At 42.3% G+C, this 15,794-nt stretch overlaps 1 protein-coding gene across 3 annotated transcripts in view; it reads right to left on the bottom strand.

Moving 5' to 3' along the window:
* The window catches only part of KCNQ5 (potassium voltage-gated channel subfamily Q member 5), a 623,294-nt gene that overhangs the window by 218,760 nt on the left and 388,740 nt on the right, over window positions 1-15,794 (bottom strand). The gene's annotated exons all lie outside the window — the stretch shown is intronic.

Here is a 15,794-nt window from a genome sequence, read left to right as displayed (position 1 = left end):
CAAATTGTGGTTTTCAGAAAACACTGTCTGACCTGTAACTTTTAACAATATTATAAGCGACTGCAAACACGCTGATTCTCCTTGTAATTTATTGTGGTGGAGAAACAAAATTAAAACTGCTTCCAAGTATTGCCTTCTACTTATGAGGCAATGATAACATAAAATACTGCTACATAATAGCAATCTGAAATATTTCTTTGCATTCTAGAGGACTGACTCACATAATTTCATCTCTTATTCAACAATCTCCTTTAAAACATCAGCTCTGTGTTCTTTAGCATCGCGTGGATCTAGCCTTTGGCCCCTCTTGTCTTCCTCTGACAAGTCTGCATGTCTTTCTATTACACTTGACTGGGGCTCCCAAGAGTTCAAAGCCAGGGATTGGTGACTTAGGGACAGGGGACAAATCTGGCCCCTACAGCCACACTCGTTCACTTGTGTATTGCCTATGGCTGCATTCATGCAAAACTCCAGAACTGAGATTTGTGTTCCAAGCACGAGGCTGGAATGTTTACTCTCTAGCCTTTAGAGGAAAATTTGCTGACTCCTGATTGATACCAAGCATTCCTTATTTCTATACATCCATTTCGGTGCAGAAGTGAAGTGGGTCTGCTGATAACTACTCACATTCAGAGGGTTTCCTATAAGGGAGACACTGTGCTAAGTCCCTTTCACATGCACTTTCCACGTTATCCTCTCAAATTTATGGAGTAGAAATCTCATTGTCCCTGTTTTGTAGACATGAAAACTGAGAATTAGGAACATTTTATGACTCATCCCAGGCTATTTAGTAGGAAGAGGGGTCGAGCACTGTCTGTCCTGGAGTCACCGTGCAGTGTTGCTGAGGAGCAGGGAGGATAGCAGTGATGGTCTGGCAAGCCTCTTGGAGTTGGAAGTGGGGGCACTTCTCTCTCTCTTCCCTCTGAGAGGGAAGTAGTTACCATTCTGAATAGCAGAAGCCTTCAAGAAGGGCTTCAGGGAAGGACGCTACTAGGGAGAAAACTTTGTATCTGAGTTAATAACCACTCATCATACTTTTGACGCATGTACTTCATGATTCAGGATCCTTCCAATTTTACTATAATTGGCTCTAAAAGACTGGGAATCGTAAACTAGAAATCAAATTCCAGCACACCTACACCTTGAAACCCAGGGATCACTAAAGTAGTTCGGAGGATGATATGGCATCAAATACAGACAGTGACAGATGTTTCCCTCTGGTGAGTGACTGCTATCTATAGATGCCTCCTGAGTCCAGGGTGAGCAGAAAACATGCAGAGAAGCAAGCAGGCGATGACTCAGTCACTAAGACACCGTCTCCTCCAAGAGCATCTCGATAGTGGCTTCATGACCCCCATGTGTATTTTCAAAACAGACCTACATCACTAGCCCTTTTGCAAGTGCCTTCTTCATTAACAGCTGGGTGTTGCTTAATCTTTTTCCTTCATGTCACTACTTTGCCCATTTTCTCTCTTGAGCTGATCTTACCCTCCTTTTTACCAAGAGTAGTTTCTGTACTAGAAATCTGTTATTTCTATGGGAGCCCAGATGAAGACAGAAAAGCAAAGACCTCCACTGCTCTGGCTGCCCAAGAGGGTATGGATGAACAAATACATTTATTAACCCCCAAATTCCTTCTTTCCTTCAACCATTCATCCACTTGCCCAATCAGCAAATACTGATTATGCATATGATACTAGGCTGAGTCACAGGGATATAACAATAAACAAGACTTTCTTTTCTTGCCTTTGCAGAGTTTATGATCTGTTGAGGCATACAGGGTAGCAAACAGATGTAAAAAGTAAGTGAAAATTCTGAGTGATGACTGCAAAGATAGGGAAGATGCAGGGGATGACAGGAGCATACGGGACAGGAGGAATCGCACGAGACTGGTTACTTAGTTTGTGGAGTTGGTGCAAAGTGAACACATGGGGACCCTTTGTTAAAGATTAGGAAGAATTTCAAGGCAATGACAGTGGTGCGTGACACCAAGTGTGGCACCCTTCAGTTCTGGGCTCCATGAGACTGCACAGGTGGTATACCTACAGAGTCAGACCTGGGGTTTGGGAAGACTTCTTGGAGCAGGTAAGGACTGAAACGAGCCCTGAAGGCCCAGGAGGGTTGGTCTGCACTACGGTTGTGTGGCTGGGGAAAGGGATGCTCTAGGCCATTCAACTGCGTGGGTGAAGGCCAGATGCAAGCATCACCAAAACTCACTAATTAATCAACAGGGTAGAGTTAGTGAACTCCTTCTAGCTAGCTTATTCTTTGGTGGTTCATGAAAAGTGTAAAGCAAGTCATTCTTGCAACTTCATTTTTTTTTTTTAACATAGGAATCATGTTGGCTCCATTGAAAACATGTACTGAGTACCCTCCGTGAAAAACACCATGCCAAGCATAACTGAGAGATGAGAATAAACCAAAGTAGACCCTATCCTTAACAAGCAGTGTGGTGAGTAAAGGGAACACGCAAGACAGTCATCATGAAGGTAGAGACAGATACATGCTAGGAGAAATATCACAGAGCCTGAAAGGAAGTGGCGGGGTTGGGGGGCGTGTTCTGTTCAGTTGGGAGTTGTGGAAGCACATTAAGAAAATCTCCAAAAGTGGGTGTTGCTGGAGCTGGTCTTTGGAGGAAAGGCTGGGCTTTGACAAGAGAAATTTCTGGAGAAACACATTCCAGAAGGAGAGTACAGTAGGAGAGAGGCAACGAGCCAGAAAATGGATGAGATAAAGTATCTGCTCCTGCTCCCTGTTTCATGGAACAAGAAGTTATTGAGTTTAATTGTAGCATGGATGGGACAGGTGGCTTGAATTGGGAGTCTGGGGCCATGACGGATAATACTTCAGGGTCTGTCTGTAGTTCAGCAGACAGTGGAGGCCACTGAACAGGAAGTAGCCTTTGTTTCTGAACAGGAAGCTCATCTCATCAGACATGCCCTCTGGGAAGATCAAGTCAGCAGCCATGTGCGTTAGGACATCTCTGAGTAGCTGAGAAATAGGGTGAGGAGTAATGGTGACTCGGGTTAGGCTGAGAGCTTGCTGGCAGAAATGAGGCAGCCTGAAGGGATGTTGTTAAAGCAGTAGCTCCCTCACTTGGTAACTCTTGGCCTTGCAGGTAGAGTTTGGGAAGCGGGTGGGGGCCGAGAAATCTGAGGTCTCCATCCGCACTTACTGGTGACGCTCTTAACAAGTCAGGAGGGGAAAAGTCAGGAGAGTGAGGAGGAAAACCAGATTCTGAGGAGAAGACAACCCCAATCTTGGACACCCACATGGAACTGTGGGTCTGAATCTTGGGCACAAGTTCTGGCTGAGATACAGGAGTGCCCTCCTCCGGGAGGAAGCAAATGAACAGAAAGTGCAGAATGAGCACAGAAGGTTTAAACGGCATACAGGCTAACTGGGGACACTTCCTGATCTTGGAGAGTGGCATTATGGGAGCAACAGACACACGCTGCTGTGAAGTAGCTCTGGGTGGCCCTGCCAGAGACAGGGCCCTTGGCTGGAGAAGCACTGGGCTGACAGCATCACCCCCGAGGGGACTGCCTGCACTGCTGGGTCAGAGTGTGGCTCTGTGGACCTCACTGCTCCTAAGGTCCCACACACCCATGCGCAGTCTGACAACCACCCTACTCCACCCCTCTGCAGGCTGAATAGAAGTGGGAGCAGAGGCAAGAGTCACTAGACATGGGGTGTCTTTATCTAGGGTATACAAGTCCCCAAGGGCTCTGTAGGTAGAATTTCAGGGAGGGGTGAATGTGGATGGGAAAAATTATATCTTTGTCACGAATCATGGCAAAAAACCATGAAGGTATCATCAGGATTAAAAACCACAATGGTATCAGCAGGACTCGTGAGTCTGTCACTCACAGAAACCACAGATATTTTCAGACCCCATTCTACAGCTGTAGATGAACCATTTGTGTTTCATCTCAAATGTTGATTTTGCCTTATCACTATTTCAAGATTACGGTAGTTATTAGACCCACTGCTGGGAGTTGTTTTTTTTTTTTTTTTTACCTCATCAATAAAGAAGCATATGTATAATTCTATCAGACACTTTAATATTTTAATAATAGCATTTCAAATTTAATTTTTTTCTTTTGTAATCACCTGTATTTTATGCATTTAAAACATTTTTCTGAGGAAAAGCTCACAGGCTTTACCAGACTGCTGAAGGTTCATGGCACACAAAAATTAGAAGCCTGTGGTAGGAGATGAGTCAGGCGCTGGGGAGTGGAAAATTACCTATTAGGCATGGGTCACCAACTTACTCAGGTAATGTTTCTTTTTTTTAATCCTAGAGCATTTTAGATATTTATTTTCACGTATTTAGTCCTAATTGTTTATTTTCCCCCCAGAGGTAGGTTTTAAAATAATTTTGAAAGAATATGAATATTCTTTCTCTTATAATTAATCCTGCGGTATCATAAAATCTGTATTCCTAGAAAATCATTCTGTAACACCTATTGGCTTTTACTTTGCCTGAAGCAACCATTTATGTCTTGTTTCTGAGGAAATTAACTTTGATGTGGACTTTCTGTCCTTTAGAACGCAGAGATTATTATAAGAGGAAAAGAAGGGTATTTATGATACAAAATATTGTCAGTTGAAAGGCCTCTATGTTTATCCCAGAAATCAGCTTTTGTGGGCTTTAATTAGCCCAGTTTGTCAGATTTACTTTGGTGCGTGCATGCTCAGTCCCTTAAGTCATGTCTGACTCTTCACCATCCTGTGGACTATAACCCACCAGGCTCCTCTTACTTTGGGAGAAGGGTCTACTTGGAAATAATGTGGGTGCTTGTGGAATAGATGACGTCTGTGACTTGGGAAGCCAGTTCATGCTTTGAGCAGGGGTTCATTTAGGAAGAATTAAAGTGATGGGAAAATAAAGGAAGTTATGCAACATCGTTCACACAAATACACATCTCAGCCCCGCAGGAGCCGCGGTGAATAACACGGTGGAGAAGGAGGAAGAGGGGCTGATGGAGACAGTTTTCTCTGAGGCAGCTGAGCTCAGTCAGCAGGCAGACTTACAGCACAGGCTTCTGTGGGTGCAGCAACCACACACTCCCACTTAGAAGGTGCTCTTGGCAAGGATTTTGGGGGACGATATGCTTTCCACGCGTAACTTTCCATGTGAGTCAACTATTTAGGAAAGTTGTGGGGTAGAGGTGATTGCAAATGTCTGAAAGGGACCCGAATTGCGGAATTAAAATAAAGAATGACAACAGGAAGTAGATAGGAAGTTGTCAAAGAAAACAGTTCTTTAGAAGAAACTTCTGAAGGAAATTCAACCCTGCCTCTGACTTCTCATGAATTTCTCATTACCGCTTTAATAGAGTGTGTATCTGAGGAAAGACCTCACGGTGCGCAGTGAATCACGAGGACTGGAGTGCACGCGCTGGCATCAGCGACCACAGATAACCCGCCGGCTGCCACCGCATTTGCCTGAGGAAGTGCTGCCTGAGAAATCTGGAAAGAAATCTGAGAAATCTGCCTAAGGAAACTGGAGCCCAGTTTTTTTTTTCTTTCGGCATCCTAAATTTGCCTTTATTTCTAAACTTGGCACTTTGCAAAATGTCCTTCTTGTATAATTTTTCCATAAAAGGGCATTTTGCACATTAAATCTATCTACCACATGCCCTAACTTCCATTGCAACGCAATGGTAATTAAATACATTTTTGGTGTCTTTAAAGGTTGTTTGGTGTCTTTAAAGGTGGTTTGGTGTCTTTAAAGGTGAGAAAACTCTGTAAGGCTTGTGTTTTGAAGACAAGTGAAATCCCATGATCCATTGAGCTAAAGCACCATCTATTGCTTCTGGGGAAAATGCTGAGGTTTTACTTTATGAAGGCAGTAATCTTTTAACGTATTTGTCTCCTTGCCTTGGCTGCTAGGAAGCTGGGTGGTGAATTTGTGACTTGGTAATAATGGCACAGATCCTTCTGGCAAATGTTTAAGGATTAATGTCACTCCTGACTTCTTTAAATTATCCTGTCATTGTCTTACCTTTACTGTATTACTTCAGTCACTGGATATTTACTGGCACTGTGCACTTTGGCATGGTCTGTGCTTAACAGGGCCTTCAGTTTAGTGGGACCACAGACCTTCGCTTATTTTTATCCACTTATACCATATGTGTTTTGTTAGCAGCCTCGAGTACTTTCTGGATGATGCAGGGTATCTGGGGTATACTTCATAAAGATATGATTTTGTCTGTAACTTCTCTTTCCTTGAAATAGAAATATTAATGCAGCCTAAAGTTGTACTCTTTTTAAAGAAGTAAATGACACCACTGGTTCAAATTTAACAATGTAAACTAAATCTAAATTTCTCTCACTTAAATTTCTGAAAAGCTTACATTTACTGCGTTTACATTTTATTATGTTAATCTTGATCCATTTATTCCTAACATGGACTACCAACTCCCTACTCCAAGAATCCCCAAATGCACCGTGCTTGTCTTCAGAGGGAACAGAACACCGTTTCCTAAAGGGCCCGAGGCTGCAATTCAGAAACCATCAGTCAGGCCCTTGTTTCTGCGTTCTTCCCAAGAGACACTACTGAGACTGAAAACCAGTGTAGACAGTTAAGAAATAATGAATTTAAAATAAAAAGCAAAACCAGTCTTCCTACTGTCATATATTAATGCATGAAACAGGAGAACATTCTATTTGATATTTGATATTGTTTCCCTGTTGCATTTTCCTCTGCAAATAACATCAACTGGAATTCTTATTTGCTTGTTCATTTTAGTCTCCTCTGTGAGAAAGTAAGCTCCACGAAGGCAGGAACCTTCTCTCTCTGATTAGCTACTAACCACTAACCAGTAACTAGAATCAGGTCGGTGCTGTTGCTGCTGCTGCTGCTAAGTCGCTTCAGTCATGTCCGACTCTGTGCGACCCCATAGACTGCAGCCCACCAGGCTCCCCGTCCCTGGGATTCTCCAGGCAAGAACACTGGAGTGGGTTGCCATTTCCTTCTCCAATGCATGAAAGTGAAAAGTGAAAGTGAAGTTGCTCAGTCGCGTCCGACTCTTAGCGACCCCATGGACTGCAGCCTACCAGGCTCCTCCGTCCATGGGATTTTCCAGGCAAGAGTACTGGAGTGGGGTGCAGGTACTAGTAAATTCATTTACTCATACAACACATATTACTCAGAATCTGCCATGTGCCAGGCAGCGTTCTTGGTGCTGAAGGCACAGCGGTGAATAAAATCGACAAAAATCTCTGTTGTAGGATAACCGGGTTGCAAACAGTGTCAACAAATAAAACGTATATAATGTTAGAGAGTGATAACTGCTAAGGAGATGGAAAACCCCTACACAAGCAGGGGAGGACAGGGTGGAGATGAAGTTTGGACAGAGTGTCCAGGAAGGTCTTATTAAGAAGGTTAACATTTGAATTTCACAAGTGATAGCCCTGACCCATCAAGCCGAAGCAGCGGTGCACTTGGAATTCAGCCTGGCGCAGGCCTGCTTTTGTCACGCCAATTTCCCGTCTTAAAAGGTACGGTTCCTTTCTCTTGTTGTCACATCCAAACTCCTTTGTTGGGGTTTTAAGATCCCCACCGGAACATTAATTCCACCATTTTCCAAGAGAGACCCTCTGGGCAGCTCTGTTTCCGTTCTATTTTCTGCACAACATCTTCTGTAATGTAATAATGGGAGTAATAATGGAACTACATCCTTCCGTATGCTGCTGCTTCTGAGTCAGTCAGTCACGTGGCAGCTGGTCCCTGCCCAGCCCCCTGTCCATACACCTAACTGCCTCTCCTCTAGAACTGTTTTAAAGGCTAAACGAGGACGCATCAAACTCGGAGTTTTTGTGTTTTAACCTAACAACCAAGTATATAAATACCAAATTGAGTTAAAAATGCCAACTGAGCATCCCACTGACACACAATTGCTACACAATTTCCACCAGTTTTACTAACAAGGATGAAATCATGAAAAGAATTAAAGTGACTGATTGTCTAAAACTCCTGCTTATTGTAAAGGAAGACATCTGAAAATGTCTCACATGCAGCAATGCCCAGCGGGGCCTGAGGGGCTCAGGTCACCTCACGCTGTGTCTAGGTGAGCCCGCGTGAATGACAACGTGACGGTTGGGCGGGAACCTCTGTGACCACCTTCCCCAGGCTCACTAGTCACAGTGCCTTCCTGACACATAACAGTCGTGGACAGCTGGACCTCGGTGTCCAGTCGCTCATTACTCCAGCTTCTGGAAAGGACTTGCTGCTGCTGCTAAGTCGCTTCAGTTGTGTCCGACTCTGTGCGACCCCATAGATGGCAGCCCACCAGGCTCCCCCGTCCCTAGGATTCTCCAGGCAAGAACACTGGAGTGGGTTGCCATTTCCTTCTCCAATGCATGAAAGGACTTGAGGCTGCCCTAAATTAACAGGTGGCAGCACTGAGAAGCTGATGGGCTGCGGTCTCTACATGGGAAGGAACCTTGGTGGAATTGACTAGACAGAGATTCACCCTTAAAATGAGCTCCAAGAACTACAGGCCAGGTTGCCACGCCGATGAACAGGTCACATGCAGTTGAAGAGGCCTTGGAAGAATAACATGCTAATTATAGTCATGAATGAAGTAAAAGTTGTTTGCAAAGGTTAAGAAAGAGACAACGTTGTATAATCTATGTGAATGTTGCTTTCAAAGGCATCTTTTCAAGAGGCAATTTTGGTGCTGACATCATGGAAAATAATCCAGACTAATAGTTTTGATAATATGCACCCATGTGAATTAAATTTTCCATGCTTTGTTTCAAAAGATCTGTTTATGCAAGAAAGTGAGCTATGGCAAAGGTTGAAAACATATGTTAAACGATGTTTGACAATAGTTGTCTGGCCTGAATGGTTTTTCCATAAAAGAAATGGTCAATTTATTAGGCAAATAATAACTTAATTATTGCAATTTTCTATGAATATATGATAATAGCCATTACATTATCTGAAAATGAATAACAGAAATTCTGAAGTAACTTAAATATTTTTACTGGGAACAAAGTAAAAGGGGATAAAAATAGGCTTTAAAGTTATTTTTCCCTGCAAGCAAAAAGCTATTTTAAAGTACTATATTTGATAATAAAAAGTCAATTATGAATTTGGTTTCTTTCAACTGATTAGACCCATATGATCCACTTACTTTAAAAACAGACTTTCCTTGAGAGGTTTCCTGAGAGCAATCACATTACATGGGAAATCTCAGTGCAACTCTTTGTTACACATAAGCCAAGAAGACCCATCACTTCCCATGAAATGAGAGTATTAAGCTTCGCAGAATAAAAACTTTCAACCAATGGAGCCAGGTTATTCTATGGGGGCCATGGAGTGGGGAATTGCTACTGATTTTCTCTAGTCTATTTGGCCTACAGAAATAAAGTAGTAAAGTGACTAAACTAGCAGTTAAGTTTAGTACCCTTGGCAAGTTAAGTACCCTTGGCAGCAGACTTTATGATGTAGTACAATGTCAGGAAAAACTAAACCCAGCAGACAGATGTTTCCAGAGAGTAATAACCATAAACTTTGAAACTATTGCACATGTCAGTACCTGCCCAAGGGGTAAGGAAGATACCTTTTTCTTTTGGGACTGGCCTACAATGGCTCTTGTGGCTCTTGGTGACCCAGGCTGAAAGGAAGTTGAAAGCCAGCATCATACTGAGTGGAGCTGCTGAAGAGTTTATGGAGCAAAACAAAAAGGGTTTATGGAGCAAAGTTGGAAAGTAGTGGACAGACTGTACAGAACATTCCCACCTCTAAAAATACATTTGCAATCAGTTGTAAAAACTATAGACACTCCTCTGGGGCTGCTAAGTAAGCAAACATGTCTGCTTTCTCTTTCTGTTTCTATGTAAGTAAACATCAAGAATATTTTTTGTTTGTTTACAAAGCATTGAAGTTGGTGATTCCACATATATGATAAACCAAACTGAGGGAAGTGTGGTCAAAATGCTGGAGCAGGAAGACCCTGAGTTCACCTTCCCCCATGGGCACACCAAAATTATAGCTGTTTGCACAGCAACTCTCCACAAAAACCACCTGAAGACTAGCAGAAAAGATTTCCTACAACTAAATATATAAACAAAAAAACCACAAGACGGGTAGGAGGGGCAGAGGCACGGTTTAGTCAAGACCCACACCCTTGGGTAGACGGAGCAAACAGGAAGATGATCACAGTTGCAGAGGTTCAATCCCGCGTTGGGCTCCCAATCTCAGGGACCTTGCACTGGAAAGACAGGCCCCCAGAACACCTAACATTAAAGGCCAGCGGGGCTCAGGCACAAGACAGCCAGAGGACTGTAGGAAACAGAGACTCCACTCTTAAAGGGAGTGTAAAAGGGAGTGTAGAATATCTCACAAGCTCTGAGCCCAAGTTCAGAGGCAGTAATCGGAAAGAAGCCTAAGTCATAGCTGCTTGCTGATCTCACAGCAATGCCTAGAGAGGCAGGAGGCAACTGGGACTCCCCCTGGTGACACAGATGCTGCAAGCAGCCGTTCTGGGGAGATCATTTTATCATAAGGACACTGACGCAGGCATGTGCCAGTTGGAGTTTTTCTTCCATCCTATTAGCACTGGGGGCTTACCTGCCTCCTAGCAGGCCAGAACCGAACCTGGGTTCCCGGGTCCCCACAGTCAGTCATGGTGAGATCTGGCCCTGCCAACTAGAGGACCAGCAGTCACTGCACAACGCAGGGCCTGGTAGCTAACTGGCCACCTGATGGGATGAGCCGACTCATTGGAAAAGACTCTGATGCTGGGAAAGATTGAAGGCAGGAGAAGAAGGGGGCATCTGGGGATGAGATGGTTGGATGGCATCACCGACTCAATGGACATGAGTTTGAGTAAACTCCGGGAGACAGTGAAGGATAGGGAAGCCTGGCATACTGCAGTCCATGGAGTTGCAAAGAGTCGCACATGACTTAGTGACTGAACAACAATGACAACAACAGCAAATACATATACAATGGAATATTATTCAGCCACAAAAGGCATGCATCCTTGCCACTTTGACTAAATGGATGGAACTATAAAGTATTACACTAAGTGAAATTAGTGAGATGGAGAAAGATAAGTATTGTAAAATTTCATTTATAGTTGGAATCTAAAACTAATAAAAAATACAGAAATGGACCCAGATATAGAGAACAAACTAGTGGCTTGTCAGAGAGGAGGAATTGGGGTAACGAGTGAGACAGGTAAGGGAGATTCAGAGGTATAAACGTGCAGTTATGAAATAAATAAACCATGGATGTGACGTACAACATTTGGAATATAGTTGATAATACTGTAATAATTGTATGGTGACAAATGGTAACTAAACATACAGGGTGATCATTTTGGAGTGTATAAAAATATTGACTCATTCTGCTGTACACCTGAAATTAATATAATATTGAAGGCAATTATACTCCAATGGAAAAAACCAAAAAGAGCCACAAACATAAAAAGTGAGACAGAATGTGACTGTATCTAATTTCATATTATACCCTTCACTGACAATTCTAGAGATGTTTACTTTAATTCTGTTGTTATTGTTTCAGGTGCATAATTGAAACTAATTCATATTAAGTGGTGATGGAAAATAAAAAAAAAAAATTGAAAGTGGTTAACAGTTGACCATTTTGCTCCAAATCTTCAGTTTTCATGGGCGCCCATCCTTTATCTTAAAATGGAAATATATCTCAGTTTTTCCATCAGAAAAGTGACAGTGATGCACTAAAGAAGCCCTACTATCCTCCTCAATGTAAAGTTTACTTGTTTCCGTATCCTCTGATGTTTCTGCTGCTATTCTGAGAGCAGTGGCAGGAAGGCTGTGCTAATGAAGAGCCAGAAATGCTTATGATTCCTAGGCCCTTCAAAATGCACGAGGCTGGCAGGGACTCAGAAGTATCACCTGCAAAGTCTAGGGAGAAAATGTATTATTTCCTCTTCTTGCCTTAAGAGAATCTAGGCTATGTCTTTTCCCACTAGTTACTTCCTTTTGCAGTAGAGGAAGGGAAAGAAGAAAGATTTACATCAGAGTTTGGCAAACTTTCCCTGTAAAGGACCAGGTCATGAATATTTCAGACTTGGTGTGAGCCATAACATCTTTCTTGGAACTATTTAGCTCTGCAGTTGTAGCACAAAAACAGCCACAGACAATACTAAAAGAATGTTGTGGTTGTGTTCTAATAAAACTTTATTTACAAAAGCTGGCAGTGCACCAGATTTAATGGACAAAGGTTCCAATGTTTTCTTTCCACTGAGTAAAGTGAAATTATTTTTTAAAATAAAAATGTTTAGATATGGATTTCCTCTTCATAACTAAAAAGTTTATAGCCCTATCAATAAAGTATGACTGTGATAGACAGTAATCGATAGCCACTAAATAATAACCGAAGGCCATGTGCTATGGAAAGCAGGATACTTTTTTTCTACTTATCTGGGGTGTCAGTGAATGAATAAATGGATATTGCTTTCTTCCTTTGCCAAGATGCTTCCTTTTCAGTTTGATTTTCGTGAACCAAGGAAGTTTGTTCAACTAACGAGTGTTGGATTATGCATTTTAGAAAGCCTGGATTTTAGCTTGGCTTCACTACTTCTGAGCTTGGAACTTGTGATGGCTAACTTTATGTGTCAGCTTGACTGGCCACTGGGTGTCTAGGCTGAAAATACTATGTCTGGCTATGTCTGTGAGCTCGGCTCCAGGTAAGATTAGCATTTGAACTGGTGGGCCAGTAAAGTAGACAACCCGCCCCATTGTGGGTGCACACCATCCAGTCTGTTGAGGAGGAATTCACCCTCTTTTGTGCCTCGTTGCTTGAGCTGGGATATGCATTTCATCTCATCTTTTCCTGCCCCTGGTCTGGGGTTTATATCAACGCCATTAGCTACCCTGGTTCTCAAGCTTTAGGAATGAACCACACCACTATCTTTCCTGGGTCTCCAGCTTGCAAATGGTAGACTATGGGACTTCTCAGCCTATATAATCACATTAGCCAATTCCTCACAGTAAATATTACATTGTATATATATTGCTGCTTCTGTGCTGTGCTCAGTTGTGTCTGACTCTGTGACTTCATAGGCTATATCTTCCATGAGATTTCCCAGGCAAGAACACTGGAGTGAGTTGCCATTTCCTTTTCCAGGGGATCTTACTGATCCAGGGATCGAACTCACATCTCCTGCCTTGGCAGGTGGATTCTTTACCACTGAGCCATCAGGGAAGCCTATATATATATATATATGTGTGTATATACACATACACATACATCCTCTTGGTTCTGTTTCTAAGGAGAGCCCTAATACAGAACTGTTGGCCAAATCTCTTATTTCCTTTGTGCTTTGATTTTCTCATTTGTAAGATGAGAAGCCTAATATCTGCCGTGCTTAGGTAGGACTTGATTATATGTGTGATGAAATGAACATATTGCACAAATACAGGGTACTCTTGAGAGGATTATGAAGTCCTTGAGAGCAGGCCTTTGTCTTAGTTCTTTGAGTTTAAGAAAAATTCATTGAACACCTACTAGGCGCCAGCATTACCCACCAGATTCTTATACAAAGAAGAATACAATAATTATTTATTGACTTGTATTAAAAGCTATATTTAATAGCAAAGAGAGATTCATCTATTCATTAGTGAAAAAACGAAGGCCTTTTAGAGACTACATTAGATTTCTTAAAGGAGGAATCTGAAAACCAGCTCTCTGGCAAGGCAACTTACATTCAGATAGTAGTAGCAGAGGTAAGGGAAAGTCGCTCAGTCGTGTCTGACTTTTTGTGACCCCATGGACTCTACAGTCCATGGAATTCTCCAGGCCAGAATACTGGAGTGGGTAGCCTTTCCCTTCTCCAGCAGATCTTCCCAACCCAGGGTTTGAACACAGGTCTCCCGCATTGCAGGTGGATTCTTTAACAGTTGAGCCATAAGGGAAGTAGCCGAGGTAAGGCTGTGGCAAACGTGTATAGCTAGAGAAGAATTTCTTTACTAGTAGATAGGAAGGCAGTGCAGCCTTTCAAACCACAAAAAAGCCATAACAAACAAGTGCTCCTGTTTCTATGAAAATACGTCTGTTACAAAACTCGTTAGATTATATTTAGCACCTCCTGTAAAGTCTAATTCTCCTCAACTGGGTAATTAGGGTTGGTATTACTGAAACCACACGTGGAGAAAACCACTGAAATTTTCTCTTTTCAGATTGTTGTGTCAATATTGTATACATGTGCGTATGTAATACACACATGGCAATCCATGGAAGCTGGTAGTTATTCTGATTTTTAATCACAGTGGGGGCCAACAGAGAAGGAAATACAGGGGACAAAATAGAAATAAGTGTGCTTGAGTTATTAGAGAGTGAATATTTTCTTGATAGCATTTATCCTAGAGACAGTCTTTTATTCAGGCCTTTAGCACTCCTGTCAAGCAATTCAGTAGACATCAGGTAATCAGAGGCTATTCTATCTGGTTCCTGAATTTCTGGGATCATCCAGATGCTCTTAGACAACATTAAGAGTCACAGAGATGGTGACAGAAGACAGGAGAGGCAGCAACAGTATCTGTGTCTATTATACTCATCACGAGAACCTCCTCTGACCTTTTAAGTCTGAGAATTTGCTGAACAAGAAGTAGATAAGCATATAAAGATGCCTATAAGTAATCAGCTTGTCCAGTAATGTTTAGGAGACAGAGAGATACAGAGTAGAATGAGCTAGAACTGGGAGAGGCCAGAAAAATCCTGCCCCGAACTGCAAATGTGACAGAAGCCACAGTAGCCCCCCTGACCCCACTGCTGGCAAACTGTCTGCCCAAGTGAGGAGCTAAGCTATTAGGGCTATGTTTATAGATGTAAAACGCAATCGCCATTACTGGATTTCAGGGACAGTCAAATTTCTGCAACTTTACATGTTATTCTTGTTATCCTTACACTTTGCTGCATGTATGTGTATACCTTTATATACACTCAAGCTATAAACACAAAAGTGCGAATATATCATTTTCCCAGATTCAAAAAAAATCCCTTTAACAATATCTTAGGAAGATGAATGGAAAAATGGCTTTCCAAGCAGACAATAGTTATAAAATAGTTCCTCTGCCTCAAGGGTTTTTTCAGTTACTTTCAAACTTGGATATGTTTTCAGACCAAAAACACACTTTGTGCTTTAGGCATAAGTAGCTAAAAAAATGTTAAAGGACACTTTAAAATAAGATACACTTGAAAAAATGAATATATTGAAATTGAGGAGGAATCGTAAAGTTCAAATTGGCTACTTTTTGCTTGCTCCTCGGTTTATTAGCTTCAGGTATAAATTCATCACCTATTGATTGGGTGAGCAGCCAAGCCCATGCTGTTTTTCTTCATCCCTGCAGCAGCACACTTGAGAGAGGAATGAACTATAGGTACTGACTACCTTGCAACACCAGTTAACCTCGCTGTTTCAACATTTTTGGCCAAGACAGTGTATTCGTACCTGTTTGTAAATATTGTATGCACATACTCATAAAATCACAGAAGTAAAGATATAAACAAGCACACAAATAACACAGAAATGTGTAACTTAGCCAAGGTTCCTGGAAATCACTGTCAGCACATTTGCCCATCGCCCTCGCAAATGATCAGTCAACAGCTTGGGAGACAGAACCTGAGTTTTCCCTTTCTCACCTCAGCCCTCCGCTGTTTTCAGCTACATTTCTATTTCATGTTAAATCCCACCTCCTGAGATGCTTTTCTTCACCAGCCTACGGCACAATGACCTTTCTGTCCTCCACACCCACAGTGCTTTGAGTTTGCATTCACACATTCACCATAA

The sequence above is a fragment of the Bos indicus genome, chromosome 9, assembly GCF_029378745.1.
Source record: "Bos indicus isolate NIAB-ARS_2022 breed Sahiwal x Tharparkar chromosome 9, NIAB-ARS_B.indTharparkar_mat_pri_1.0, whole genome shotgun sequence".
Lineage (NCBI taxonomy): Eukaryota > Metazoa > Chordata > Mammalia > Artiodactyla > Bovidae > Bos > Bos indicus.
The sequence above is the reverse complement of the archived record's forward strand: the minus strand, read 5'-3'. Positions and strand labels throughout refer to the sequence as shown.